Source organism: Anabrus simplex, chromosome X, assembly GCF_040414725.1.
Source record: "Anabrus simplex isolate iqAnaSimp1 chromosome X, ASM4041472v1, whole genome shotgun sequence".
In the NCBI taxonomy this organism is placed as follows: domain Eukaryota; kingdom Metazoa; phylum Arthropoda; class Insecta; order Orthoptera; family Tettigoniidae; genus Anabrus; species Anabrus simplex.
Genome location: NC_090279.1, coordinates 12019597 through 12035057, shown reverse-complemented (window position 1 = coordinate 12035057; position 15461 = coordinate 12019597).

Here is a 15461-nt window from a genome sequence, read left to right as displayed (position 1 = left end):
TAATGCTTTATGTAGCCCCTGTGATCTCAGCAAAACCAGAGTAGAGAATGTGATTCCATTATTTCATGTTATTTTAATCTGTCTGTAAACAAACTGTATGCTGAGAACAAAAAATTATTTGGAACAGTAGTAACACTTCTAATTGGTTCAAACAAATTTTATGATTTGAGTACTATGATTGCACATATGAGAACAGTTCATATAATTTAGTGTTTATGCCGATGGTTGCTTCCTTCCAAATTCTGTGTGAGATGGTCACAACTCCATCCCTGTAGCATATCTTCTGATATGCCTAGAAAATATTTTGTATTTAAATTTTGTTCTCAGTCTCATCGTTTTTCTGATATAAGGAGTGAGCAAGAATAGTAACAGCATTCTCAGTACAGCGTTTGGTTATAACAATCCTCTGCTGATAGAAATCTTCCTTAAACATTAGTGAAATTCTTAAAGTAACTGTAATACTGGAAATTACCGAGCTCGATAGCTGCAGTTGCTTAAGTGCGGCCAGTATCCAGTAATACCAATATAATGGTCCGTTATTGGACATTATAAATTTTCCAGCTAACTCATTCTTGGTTGCCTGCGTTTTGCCCTCGTGTGCCAAGATAGGCTCGTCAGTTGGGACTTGGCACACCACCCAAGACGCAAGGCTAGTGCATACCATGGAGGCCACTGCATAGGCTATTTGAAGCCACCAGCAGTGCTAATGCACTATGAGAGCTATGTCTCATTTCCAAAAATAGATGCCTGCCTGGCCATCAAATGATGTAGATGTTGATTCCCATAGGGAACCTAAAATATTTGTCCTCAATGAGTAAATTTATAATACCAATATAATGGTCCGTTATTGGACATTATAAATTTTCCAGCTAACTCATTCTTGGTTGCCTGCGTTTCGCCCTCGTGTGCTAAGTTAGGCTCGTCAGTTGGGACTTGGCACACCACCCAAGACGCAAGGCTAGTGCATACCATGAAGGCCACTGCATAGGCTATTTGAAGCCACCAGCAGTGCCAATGCACTATGAGAGCTATGTCTCATTTCCAAAAATAGATGCCTGCCTGGCCATCAAATGATGTAGATGTTGATTCCCATAGGGAACCTAAAATATTTGTCCTGAATGAGTAAATTTATAATACCAATATAATGGTCCGTTATTGGACATTATAAATTTTCCAGCTAACTCATTCTTGGTTGCCTGCGTTTCGCCCTCGTGTGCTAAGTTAGGCTCATCAGTTGGGACTTGGCACACCACCCAAGACGCAAGGCTAGTGCATACCATGCAGGTTTTTTTTTTCTTTGGGGGGCCCCCCGAAACCCGCTCCCAACGCGTGACCATCGACTCAATCTACATGGCCTCCGGCATGCTATTATTTCTAAGAAGAAGAAAGAGATAGCAGGGAGGAGTGGGAAGCGATACAAGGAGTATCTGCCGGTGTCCGAGTCAGACTCGCTACCACGGCAAGAGTTTGTGTTAGGTATATGGTGTTGAAGTATGGTATTGAAGGGTCAGGGAAAAACCACATAAGCAGAAAGAAGAAAGAGCCTACATGTAAAACCTGACATCTCGTGATAGCACATGCAAGGATGTGGGCTGGATAAAGTCCAGAGGTTGTGTTAGTTAGGAATAGGTGTCATGCAATCATAACCATTTCCTTGCAATTTTTGTTATTATGGGGATCAGTCCTTCTTGTCACTGCCGGGTCGGCTCGGTTCTGCTAGCGTCTGGGCTTTGGGCCACAGGTTCGTCCCATTGTCCAGCAGCCAGCAGTCCCTGGTGCCAAGTCTCCTTTTGGAGAGGGGGGAATTAGAGCCAAGCCTTGCATGCAAGGGGCTATCTTCTTCCTCCTGTCGGTGTCCCTCTATGCGGTGTTGTTGGAACACACTTGTCATTGCAGATCTAAAACTAAGGTTATTAATAACATATGTATATACAAGTTCTCATTGGAGTGCCGGCTGTTTGCCTGCTCTCGTGTCCAGCGTTCAACCTAGATAGGAGTGAGATAACTTATTAAACAGATAGATATTAGTGCTGTTTATAGGGCGCGGGCTATTGTTCCGCTCCCATGTCTCTGTCGGGAGGCGGGGGTGGATTGATACGTCTTTGGCCGTCTGGCTGCGTTGCCGTCGTCTTCTTAGGTTGTACTTTTTGTCAGTCTTCCTCGCCTGGTCCCTGGGTCTAGGACAGCTGAAACATATTTACATATTTACATAGGTGTCTGCAGTGTGTGGGTTTATGTGGTATATAGGTGTCAGCTTGGCGGGAGGGGGTTGGCTATCGGCCCCTCGCCCACCCAACCCTGTGGCTGAACAGAATGTGCTTCGGTGTAGGATACTTTTTGTACAGATCGACGTCGTAGCGTCCGATCCCGCTTATTAACGGGTTGATCTTATTACTCCATGACTTTCTGTACATGTTTAGTGTCTGTTTACGTATTTGGTGCCTTATTAAGCTGACTTTCGCAATACCGCGTAGTTGGCGTGTCGTAAGGGAGTCTGGTCGCTGCTCGTAGGCATTTATTTTGTATTAATTCCAGCTTATCCAGGTTCGTCATTGCAGTGAACCCCCACGCTGGGGCTGCATACATGATTATTGGTCTGATTAGTGCCTTATACATGTTTATGGCTACTTCCGTGTTAATACTGGACTTTTTGTTCAGTATAGGATATAGCTGGCTAAGTCCTATGTGTGCTTTTCTTTGGATATCATTGATGTGGTGTAGCATGGTGAGCTTTCTGTCTAGGACTACTCCTAGGTATTTGACTTTGTCATGCCACACTATATCTTCGTTGAAAACCGTTAGCGCTTTTATGTTGACTGGTCTGCATGTGAGTCTGTTCTTCTTAGTGAACAGCACTGCTTGGCACTTGTCAACATTGACCTTGATGCGCCATTTCGTTAGCCAAGGCTCGAGAGTTCTTAGTGCTACTTGTAGCCTCTTTCGAGCGCACGTTAGCTGTGGATGTTGAACTGTGATAGCGGTGTCATCAGCGTAGAGGTGTGTGGTAGTGAGTTCTGTAGTAGGCATGTCGTTTGTATACAGGACGAAGAGGATTGGGCCGATAAGGGACCCTTGGGCTACGCCCGCTCTAATCCTGCGTGTACTTGACAGCGTATTGTGTACGTCTACTTTGAACTCTCGGCCCTCCAGATAAGATTTTATAAGTCTTATATAGCCTGGGTGGAATTCGTGGTCTATTAGTTTCGCTAGTAGGCCTTCGTGCCAGACTTTGTCAAATGCTTTCTGGATATCAAGGAAAACCGTTCTTGTGTCTCTTCGTTTGTTGAGACCTATGGTGGCTTGTTCTATGAATCGAGTGAGCAGTTGTGGGGCAGAATGTCCGTTCCTAAAGCCAAACTGCTCGTTGTGAATTATACTTTTTTCCTTGATATGCCCTATTAACCTTTTCAGTAGTATTTTCTCGAATACTTTACTGAGGGCGTCCAGAAGGCTGATGGGCCTGTAGTTGTTGGGATCTGACTTGTCTTTGCCTGGTTTTCCAAATACAGGGTAATATTGGAGTCTGAACATTGCATTGAAGATGCTGGTAAGTAGTGTTAGGGCTTTGTGAGTTAATTTCTTAATTATTATATTCTGGATCTCGTCTGGGCCAGGTGCCTTCTTGGAGTTAAGATGACCTATAATCCACTTAATTTCGTGTATATTTGTCCTCTTAACCTCCGACTTAGGTGCGTTTTCAAGGAATTCTGCTACCTTTGCCTCAGTTTGCCTGATGAAGGCTGGGTCAGATGGTATTTCATTTGGAGTGAAAGCCGCCTCTATGGAGTCCGCTATGATTTCGGCTTTATCACGGTTCTCGTATACCGGGCCGTTAGGTCCCTTGATGGTAGGGATGTTGTGTGTTACTCGCGTGAAGTGTCTCGCTAAGTTCCACACTGGCCTGGTGTTGGTGTCGAAAAGTTTGAGGTGGTTGTTCCACTTTTCCGACCTGTATTCCAGTAGTTGAGTTTGTATTTCCGTGTTTAGTTCGTTTTTCATCTTGCGGCCTTCGTCTCTGTGATGTCGAGCCCAGTTACGCCTGTGGCTGTTGCGCCTGCGTATTAACTCTTTTATGTGCGCTGGGATCTCGAAAAGAGGGGATTCTCTGTGTTTGCTTAGCGGTATGCTCGCAGTTGTGGCTGTTTGAATTGCTTCTATGAGGGTTTTGACTGCTTCGTCAATTTGGGCTGTGCTGTCTATTAGCATGCCTTCGCTTCCCTGTAGGAGTGTGTCTAGCTTGCGTTCGAATTTGCCCCAGTTGGCTGCTTTATAGTTGAGCCGGCGTCTGGGGTTTTTCTCATAATCCTCTGGGTTCGCATCTAGTGTAAATATCACTGGTTGGTGCCTCGATCCCAGGTCGTTCACTACCTTAATGCTATGCCTTTGAGGAATATGTCGCAATGGGGCTATGTCAAGTATGTCGGATACGTGATCGTTCGGTGCTAGGAACGTGGGCTCACTGGGGGCTGTTACCACATAGTCCTGGGATAGCATGTGGTCATACAGCCTTGTGCCTGCTGGGTTTGGTTTCAGGCATCCCCAGGTGGCGTGTTTCGAGTTTAAGTCCCCTCCTAGCACTGTGTTTCGATTTAGCCCTAGTACTGTTTCTATGTCCTGAGTGTTAAGGCTTGTCGGTCTGGAGTATGCTGCTATGACATTTATAAGTGTTTCCTGCACTGGTAGGGCTATTCCGCATGCCTCCAGCGTGACCAGCTCTGGTATGTCTACCTCCATGTGCTTAATGTCCTTCCTTACCAGGACTGCCACTCCTCCAACTTTGTTAGCCTTATCGCTTCTGTGCATTTTGTAGCCTCTTATAGTGAACTTCCTCCCCGGAGGGAGGAAGGTCTCTGTTAGGAGAGCTACGTGTATTGTGTTCGCGGCTAGGAAGGCTTCGAGTTCAAATTTCCTAGACCTGATGCCCTGGCAGTTCCATATTAGAACCCGAAGCTCCTGGGTGTTATTGTTATTATTATTATTATTATTATTATTATTATTATTATTATTATTATTATTATTATCTTCGTTGGGTTGTTCAGCCATCCGGGGTTAGGAGTTCGGAGATTGCATTAGCCAGGTCCCTTAGCCAGGGGTAGAGGAGCATGTTGGCCATCATAACCCCAGTGGTTATGGCTACCGAGAGGTTCAGGTTCGGAAAGAAGGTTTTCAGGATTTCTTCTATCCTTTCCCTGAACGCCTTTACTGCCATGTTCCCCGCTGGCTGTTGTGCCTGTAACTGTGTAGTTGGTGAGATTGGTGTGGTGAGAGGGAGGGGGGCGAGGGGGGTGGTGGTGCGGATGCCGGCTGACTATCGGCAGGTTCTCTGCGGGGGGTGGAGCTGGCCTGGGGTGGGCCTTCTAGCAGCTCGGGAAGTGCTGGCGTGGACTTAATCTGCCTTTGTTTGTTTACTTGGGACTGGGCCTTCTTGTTGTTGTTGTTTGAGGTCTTAGCTCGGACGGTGGTGGGGGCTGGTTGGGCTGAGGGCCCGTGGTTGTGTTTACCTACCGTCCGTACGGGCTTGTAATTTAAAATGCCTCCGCCTGGTGGGCGCTGGTTGTCTGAAGGACCTTGCTTTTGGCCCTTTGTGCCTGACGGGCCTGCGAGACCTGAAGGGTCCTTTTTACCTGATGGGCCTGGGTTCTTTTTGCGTGAAGCGCCTGTGCCTGAAGGGCCTGCTTGGGCCTTAGGGTTGCCACGCTTATTACCCTTTGGCCTTTTGCCTTGATGAGCTGCTTCGTAGTCCTTGCGGCTAGGACAGTCTTTAAAGTTGGCCGCGTGTTTTCCCCCGCAGTTAGCGCACTTAGAGTACGCGGGGTCGTTGCCGTGGGGGCAGTCGCGGGACAAGTGGGAGGCGGCGCATCTGCGGCATCTGGGCTCCAGTCGGCACGCCGCCCCTGGATGGCCATGCCTCTGACACACTCCACATTGGGGGCCAGTGGCTGGGGGGCGGTAAGGCTCGACCGACACCAGCATGTTCGCGAGCATCCGCATTTTCCGCAGATTGTCTGCGTCTGGGGTGTCCGCCACTGCAACTAGGAATAGGTTGCCCTTGGCTGGCCTATTCCCTGCTCGCATCCGCACAACGGAGAATGCGGGGATATCCTGAGCTTTCAATGCAAGCTGGATTTCGTCCGCATTAATTCCGTTAACGGGGGTCCTCACTACGAACCGCTTCATTGTGCTATTGGGCAATATTCTTACAAAGGTAATATTTAGCCGTTTTAGCACTTCGATAGCGGTTTCATAGCTCTCAAAGCTCGTCATGTGTAGCCGGATCGCTTCATGTGCGTCTACTCTCGGCCTAGAGAAATAATGTTTTCTCTCTTTATGCGGCAGCTTTTTGAGGAGCTCTGTTTCGAGTGTCTTTGTGTTTGTAGTGTAGACCAGAAGGGGTGGGGGGGTTGACCCCTTACGGGTGATCTGTTTCTTTTGCTGTGGTGGTGGAGGTGGGCTCTGACGAGTCTGCCTCTTGTGTGTGGAGTGCTGGGGTTGGGTTGAGCCGATAGATGTTTCTGTGCTACTATCGACTCGGGTACTTGGTTTATTTCTCCCGCCTGCCTGGGCCTTGCGGCTCAGGGGCTGAGTTACTTTCCCTTTCCCCTTTCCCTTCCCCCTCTTCCTCCCTTTTGCCTCCCTGAAGCCGTCACCCTGGTTTCCTGGCTGGGTGGCTGGGACCTCGGGTTCGGTCACCCCGTGCTGGCTGGGTCTCTCTCCCTCGGAGCTCTCAGATTCGGCCTCCCGGGATGCGCCTGAAAGGTCGATCACCAGTGGGGCCTCGTCAGACTCCACGTCCGAGTTTCCCGCTCGCCCGGGTGGGGGTTGGACTTCAGTTGGCGCCATCTGCCGAGTCCGTCTCTCCCTCTTATTCCTTCCCTTGTGCGCTGTTGTCTTCGCGCTCGGGTTGGCGGAACTGGGTCCTGCTTTCCCGGCGTCCGACGGGCTGACCACTGGGTTCGGTTCATGTTAGGGGGAGGATTAGCCTCCATTTTATGTTCGTGTTGCTCCGCAGGCGCTGGCTCGGTGGAGCCATACGACTGTTCCTTCCCGTGTTCGGGTTCCGGCACATCGGGGGCTAGCCCCGGTTCCCGGTCGCCCGAGCACAACGTCACGCACTCCAGCTCCGCTTCCAGGCTTCGCCTGCTCTTATTTCGGGGGTCAGCCCTGTGGCTGGCCGGCCGATTGGGGAGCGGCTGCACTGGTATGTGCGAGCTGGCTTGTACTGACGGGGTGGTAATCGGAGATGTCGTGGTGGTGGTAGTAGTGGTGGTGGTGGTGCACGCATAGTTGCGCATAGCTCGCCCCGTGAGGTAAACGTTTCCCGTCAGGTTTATTTGCTGTGAGTCAAGGGTAAAGCCTGCTCCCAGCTCCTGTACATTTTGCTTCCTGCTCTCGGAGCACGCTAGGCGCTGAGTCACCCCCAGCTCCCGCTCGGCCGGGTCATTGACCCGAGCGAGGGCCGGTAGTGACGAGCTATGCGCGCTTGTAGCATTCCACCCTGCAGACATATTCAATATATTATTACTAAACAATATATTGCCGGTGGGAGTATTTGGCGGGGGGCGGCGCTGTGATAACTGCGCTTTGCCCTCCGCCGATGTATTGACAGCCGTAGAGTGGTCAGAGTGCCGTGATAACGACAGCTCCTCACTCTCCGTCATTTCTTGAAGTTCGTAGATATTTGTCTGATTGGTTCCAGGCTTGCCGACAAATTGCTCTTTACGAAGCGTAACATTGCTCTTTCTGGAAAAGCAAGCCTGGTCCCGTGTGTGTAACTGTTGGGACATACGAAAGCGAACTAGTGGACGCGGGGTTATCCCTTGTTACGGGGATCCCTGGGCCACAGAATCCCTATCTAACCCTAGATACCGAGAGGTGGTAACCGGTTGGGACAGGTAGTGTAGTCTCTCGAAGTTCTCGGTGAAAGGAGAGAGAAAGCGCAGCGAGAGGCACGTACGTGCTTCAACTACGGCAGTCAACTCGTCCTTACACCATGGAGGCCACTGCATAGGCTATTTGAAGCCACCAGCAGTGCCAATGCACTATGAGAGCTATGTCTCATTTCCAAAAATAGATGCCTGCCTGGCCATCAAATGATGTAGATGTTGATTCCCATAGGGAACCTAAAATATTTGTCCTGAATGAGTAAATTTATAATACCAATTTAATGGCCAGGCAGGCATCTATTTTTGGAAATGAGACATAGCTCTCACAGTGCCTTGGCACTGCTGGTGGCTTCAAATAGCCTATGCAGTGGCCTCCATGGTATGCACTAGCCTTGCGTCTTGGGTGGTGTGCCAAGTCCCAACTGACGAGCCTAACTTAGCACACGAGGGCGAAGCGCAGGCAACCAAGAATGAGTTAGCTGGAAAATTTATAATGTCCAATAATGGGTCATTATATTGGTATTAAAAATTTACTAATTCAGGACAAATATTTTAGGTTCCCTATGGGAATCAACATCTACATCATTTGATGGCCAGGCAGGCATCTATTTTTGGAAATGAGACATAGCTCTCATAGTGCCTTGGCACTGCTGGTGGCTTCAAATAGCCTATGCAGTGGCCTCCATGGTATGCACTAGCCTTGTATCTTGGGTGGTGTGCCAAGTCCCAACTGATGAGCCTAACTTAGCACACGAGGGCGAAACGCAGGCAACCAAGAATGAGTTTGCTGGAAAATTTATAATGTCCAATAACGGACCATTATATTGGTATTATAAATTTACTCATTCAGGACAAATATTTTATGTTCCCTATGGGAATCAACATCTACATCAGTATCCAGTATTCGGGAGATAGTAGGTTCGAACCCCACTGTCGGCAGCCGTGAAAATGGTTTTCCGTGGTTTCCCATTTCCACACCAGGCAAATGCTGGGCTGTACCTTAATTAAGGCCACGGCTGCTTCCTTCCCCCTCCTAGCCCTTTCCTGTCCTGTCGTCGCCATAAGACCTATCTGTGTCGGTGTGACGTAAAAGAACTAGCAAAAAAAAACCCTGGAAATCAATGAATTAACATGCTCATTTTTTGATGGCTACATTTGTAGATGTGTTTTATGAGCATACCTAATATATCTTATTTTTCACAGGAAAATTTTGAACCTCTATCAGAAGTGATAGCTCTGAAAGAAGAAGTTAAGTCAGAGTTAACAGAGCCAGGGTCATCGCAGGAAGACTCTCTTGAGGTAATGTTTAAAATTTGATAAGCCATCGTCAGGTAATGGAAATGGTTAGAAAGTGGCTCAACAGATACCAGGGTTTGATCCTTCATTTCAGTGCACATGGTTGAAATTCCTACAGAAAATATACTTTTTTATGAGATTGACTGTTTACTTACCTAATTTTCACTTTTTCTTCAAGTTGTTCCACAATCTTGCGTTATGAATTGTGCAGCAGTTAGGATTATTCCAAAGGCCTTTACTTTATATCCTTTTGGGAGCTGGTATCATTCCTACTAATACTTTTGAATTCATAAATATTTTCGAACAAAAATTAGCTGTAAGATACATTGTTTTGTTACTGTTACAGGATATTTTACTAGTTGCTTCCAAATGAAACACCTTTGTTATGTTATTGATTATGTTAATTATTGATTTCTAGATAAAACAGTAATTTGTTGATAAAGTTGCTGGTGATATGCTTGTTTACTGTGAGTGTTTGCTTATATACTTCACACATTTTAGCCATCTCATGGTAAGTGAAAAGTATTCTTTCTTCGTAAGGAGGTCTGTGTTGTTATAGATGGGAGCTCAAGAGAAGATTTTTGCTAGGAATGTGGTCAGGAATGCATTAGACCTTGCTTCTCCCCTCGTCCCTGGCTTCTCGTCGCCAAGCTAGTGTATGTACTTGCATTTCTGAAAACATTTGCCCTCGCAGTCACAGTGTTCTCAGGTGGTCTCTTCCTGCAAGGCACTCGATGTATTTTTGTATATCGGAGGTGGGTAATATTATTCATCTATTAATAGACTACACGTGACCAGCGAAATATTAAGACAAGGCAGTTTCCAACTAATAGTAATCTAGGTTACTTTCCACTGACACTGGGAATTTATGCCATCTTCAACATTAGATTTTATTACAGGCAGAGTCCATCCTCAAGGTGCAAATTGAAAGAGCTTCTGTTATGATTTTAATTTTAATATATATACTGCATTAATTATTATAATATTTTTTAACATACTTTTACAAAATGATCGCCAACGTCCGATGAAGATTACAGTACTAGAAGAAGGTGATATTTATTTCCTATATTTCAAATGTAGTAAGTTACATGAAGCGAGCTACAGGCAGGTCAGCTTCGTTCGTCAGTGTGCCAAGTTACGAATGCATTCTCTCTCGCACACATGTTCCGGCGTGTTCGCTAGGTGAAGAAAATAATAATAATAATAATAATAATAATAATAATAATAATAATAATGAACCAGATTGAATATGTGCGCGTATAACAATTTTTTGATTACGATCCAATCAGGCAACTTATCCAGACATGCAGTCATTCACTCATTCAGCCATTCAGTTAATTTATAATGTCTATTGTAAGCTAAGGAGAAATCTGTTTGGACTCTTAAAAAACTTACACTAATTAATAATAGGAGTACCGGTAAGATACATATTGTCCTAGAGAATATAACACTGTTGATGTCTAGGACAAAGAGAAATAAAAAGAAATAAAATTTAAAAACTGCAATTCAAAGATTGGGAGTAATTATAATGTTTAATGTAGTAATAGATACAAGAAAAGCATTCATATCAAAAATAGCAATAAATGATTAGTCTGTCCTCAGTTCCAGGCGATCCGGAACTCGGGGATGGGAGTATTCTATTCTACTATTCTGTATAACAATGTTCTCGCTTGTGCGAAACGAATTCTGTGCCGCATGGGATATTTTAAGTGTCGATAAAGATGTCGACACGACGCTGACGTAGTTCAGCACCTTCAAATGCCATTGCACTTAGCCGAGATCGAACCCACAGACTTATTATAAGCTCAGAAAGCCAGTGCTGTAACATCTGAAATGGGTGAGAGAGGAGGGTATTTATTCATTATTCGACAAGTTAGTTTACTGAAGAACTCCAATTTTATAGAATTTTGTTTAATCCCAAAATATTTAAAAATACTGTAGGCCTAATTAGCTTAATCAATCCTTGTGTCCCATGTCACTTTTATTGGTGATAAGTTACACAAAACAATGAAATAAAAAAACATTTAAAACAATAGAGTGTAGGCCTAAATTAGCTTCATCAATCCTTGTGTCCCTATGTCACTTTTCTTGATGATCCACAAAACTATGAAATAAATTAACATTTAAAACAGTAGGGTGTAGGCCTAAATTAGCTTCATCAGTCCTTGTGTCCCTATTTCACTTTCCTTGATGATACACAAAACTATGAAATAAAATAACATTTAAAACAATAGAGTGTAGGCCTAAATTAGCATCATCAATCCTTGTGTCACTATGTCACTTTTCTTGATAGACAAAACTATGAAATAAGATAACATTTAAAACAACAGACTGTAGGCCCAATTAGCTTCATCAATCCTTGTGCCCCTATGTCACTTTTCTTGATTATACACAAAACTATGAAATAAAATAACATTTGAAATAATAGACTGTAGGCCTAAATTAGCGTCATCAATCCTTGTGTCTCTATGTCACTTTTCTTGATAGACAAAACTACGAAATAAGATAACATTTAAAACAATATACTGTAGGCCTAATTAGCTTCATCAATCCTGGTGTCCCTGTGTCATTTTTGATACACAAAATTATAAAATAAAATAACATTTAAAACAATAGACTGTAGGCCTAATTAGCTCCATCAATCCTTGTGTCTCTATGTCACATTTATTGAAAACTATGAAATAAAATGACATTTAAAACAATAGACTGTAGGCCTAAATTAGCTTCATCAATTCTTGTGTCCGTATATTACTTTGCTTGATACACAAAACTATGAAATAAAACAGCATTTAAGACAATAGACTGTAGACCTGAATCAGCATCATCAGTCCTTGTGTCCCTACGTCTCTTTTCTTGATGATACACTAAACTATGAAATAAAATAATATTTAAACCAATAGACAGTAGGCATATTTAGCTTCATCAATCCTTATGTCCCTTTGTCACATTTCTTGATGATACACAAAATAATGAATAAAAGTAACATTAAAAACAATATTTCCTAAGGAGGAGACGGACTTAAAGTTACCTTTCTACACGAACGAATTACCAGAAACTCTACGAAGAAGTGTTTGAAGAGCTTCTTCGATGGGTCACTCACTGTCTGTTGGGGGATGTGCAAGTTCGGATTCGGATGAGGAAAACTGGTCATCACTTGATTCATTAGAGTCACTATTCAGAGATATGATGAATTCTTCAAGTGCGTCTTCCATCAGTCCATCGTTCTGCCAGTACTCTTCCTCATTGTTACGAACATGGGAACAATATCCTTCCCAGTCTTCTTTGCTAATAGAACAAATTGCAGTTCTCGTTATGGCTTCGAGCTTTGTCATGGAAATGTCCCCAGTAACATTGCTTTCCTGTACAATCCTCTTTGCCTTCGCCCAAGCCAGTTCAATGGCATTAAACTCGCACATGTAACGTAAATGTTTTATAACACAATTATGTAAGCCTCAATATATAAATCCCTGTTCAACACTTACAACACAAAGAAAAGATCAACACTACCGAACTGTTCGAGGGAGACTGGCTGCTGGCTGACGATACTTTTAGGAAGAGCATAACCGAGACGACTGAGAGAGAAAGCTGCTCCCCCTTGTCCCACCTGACGTCCCACTGGTCTTCTCTTAAGCTCGCATCTATACTAGTCCATTGTGACTTATAATAATACTTAAGCATGCAGTGAATAGGTAAGCCATTCAAGAGTCATCTTGCCTTTCTCTTTCATATTTCATAAGGAATAGTGTCTGTGAATAGGCCTTTTAAGTTCACAATTACTCACCTGAACATTCGTTACGTGAATGAATTCATCATTACCAGGATACACATTTGATAACACTCATCGTCCACTTCCTAGCGTGCGTGTCATCATCTTTCAGTATGACTGTATTGCTGTGGGGTATTTCCATTGCCCATTTATTTAGATAGTCATTTCACCATCTCTTCCAGGAGTTCTTGGTTATCTGCCGAAAATATATCCTTGTGGGCAAGGTTGTGAAGAGAGAGGAAGTATAATCATGATCAGAGAGTGTAGTAATTGGCTCTCCTATAAGGAAATGGGATGTAGTTAGGTAAGAGGTTTCAAAAGGGTTATCATTTACTTTTGGTGAGAGGATGTATGTGTTGTAATAATGGTCCATTCTTTGTTGGTGAAGCGATAAGAATCCATCACTTGTCTGAGGTGATATATCAGACTCTTGACTGCTGCTACCCTGATTCCACCAAAGTGTGGTGCTGCAGAAGGGATGTAATGCCACGTCAGTCCCACGCCTGCAGTTGTGTGAAAAGTTGCTTCCTGAGGGTTGTTTTGCAGAAAGGCCTTTATTTCTGTAGCTGCTCTGAAGAAGATTGTGCCATTATTGCTGTAAATGTTCAGGGGTTGATCTCTTTGAGAACTAAGTCGATAAAGTGCAGAGAGAAATGTTGTCATGGTGAGATCAGGTATCATATCTATGTAGACAGCCTTTGTAGCTAGGCAGTCTGGTCTTGTTCGATTGCACATGGAAGCTAATGGAAAGGGAAGTGTTTGCTGGACTTCTATGCTAGTATGTGTTTAGCACATTAATACGTGCTCCAACCATGCCTATTTAAATGTCAGTCGACACTTAACTTGCAAGTTCAGATGATTTATGCATACCACACGTGTTTTGGAATTAATATTGTAGTGGTTATGTCTTGCAGAAAATAAACTTAAATGCTCCCTTTGTAAGACTGCACGGCTAATAAACATCGCTTGGCGTAGGATATCTTGTAGAATTGTAGTGGGAACACAAATTCATTGAAGTAAGGTTTATAATGTTTCAACCTTGTCAGTGCAAGTAGAATTGAAATGTAATGTTACATTTCTAGTTGATTACAAGCAGTATCGTTTTCAACCACTGTTCCGGGTCATCATCAGCCGATGACTTAAAATATAAAAGAAAGAATGCACATGAAAACAATAGTTGATGTATAAATATCTCACCAGTTGCAGTTCATGATGCACTATAACACTTTAGGGATTAGCACTGTGTGTTTAAAGTTCCCAAAATCCTCAAGAACTCGAGGATCAATCACAGCAATGGAGCCAGACGCATGATCTTGGAGAGCTGCAAAACATATATGCTAACCGGCACTGTGCTTCCGAATGACTGTGAAACTCGATGAAAAATTAAATAGTTCAAGAAGCAAGCCTGCAAATGCTGCTAGGCATGAAATTGTACAATACTGTTTAATATACTTGACAATATAAGTATATATTAATGTTTATAGAATCTTGTATATCAGATTCTTGAAATTTGGAGGTGCGAAACAGTTGACATATAAAACAGTTGTGAAAAGAAAGAAGTTAAGAAGCACAATATTAGAACAACTGAGAAACACATTTACACAGCGTGTGATGTCTTTGAAGATAAGAGCTCATGTAGTTCTTGAAGTGACCTAAGGTTTAAATTTAAATGTTTTAATGATCTGAATCATAAATGATATTATAATACGCGGATCAATGCGCAAAAGAATAAGAGAGATAAACAAAGATGTTAATGGAATATAAATAGGTGTAGATCAGAATATAAATAATGACTAAAACAGGTAAAAGCACTATATATATAGAGAGGGGTTGAATTAGATAATGTAAGGGCGTATTTTGCCCAAGGCAGGTCCGAACCTCCGCAGAGGTGTTCCTGAGCCGGGGTTTATGTACGGTAGGGTGGCCAGCTCCTTTCCGCTCTTCCATTCCATTACCCCCAACAACAGCGGGTAACAATCCATCCAAATCTTGACCCGCCCAATGTTGCTTAACTTCGGAGATCTCACGGGATCCGGTGTTTCAACACGGCTACGGCCGTCGCATTGAATTAGATAGGAGATGATTAATAGAGAATAGGGAAATAAAGGAGGAGTAGTTGTTTAAGGTGGGGTAGCTCAATCGGTTATTGGAGGTAGAAAACGTGGGTAGGGACTGTGTAAGGCATGGAAAATCGAATTTCAGTCTGGAAATTTAGCATTTTAGAAAATCAGAATGAGGAAGTCGAATAGATTATTGGGTTTTTCAGAAATGTCGTTTAAATTGAAATTATTGGTCAAGGTGAATGAAAGAATTTTCAGTTGTGTTTAGTAGGGGACCTTTGTTAATAATTTTAAGTATTACCATGTCCTGTTCAGTTTTGGTGAAATTATGTTTAGAGTCTTGTATGTGTTGTCCTACTGCAGAAAATCCGTTATATTTTTTTTTTTTTGCTAGTGGCTTTACGTCGCACCAACACAGATAGGTCTTATGGTGACGACGTTATATTTTATAGCGTT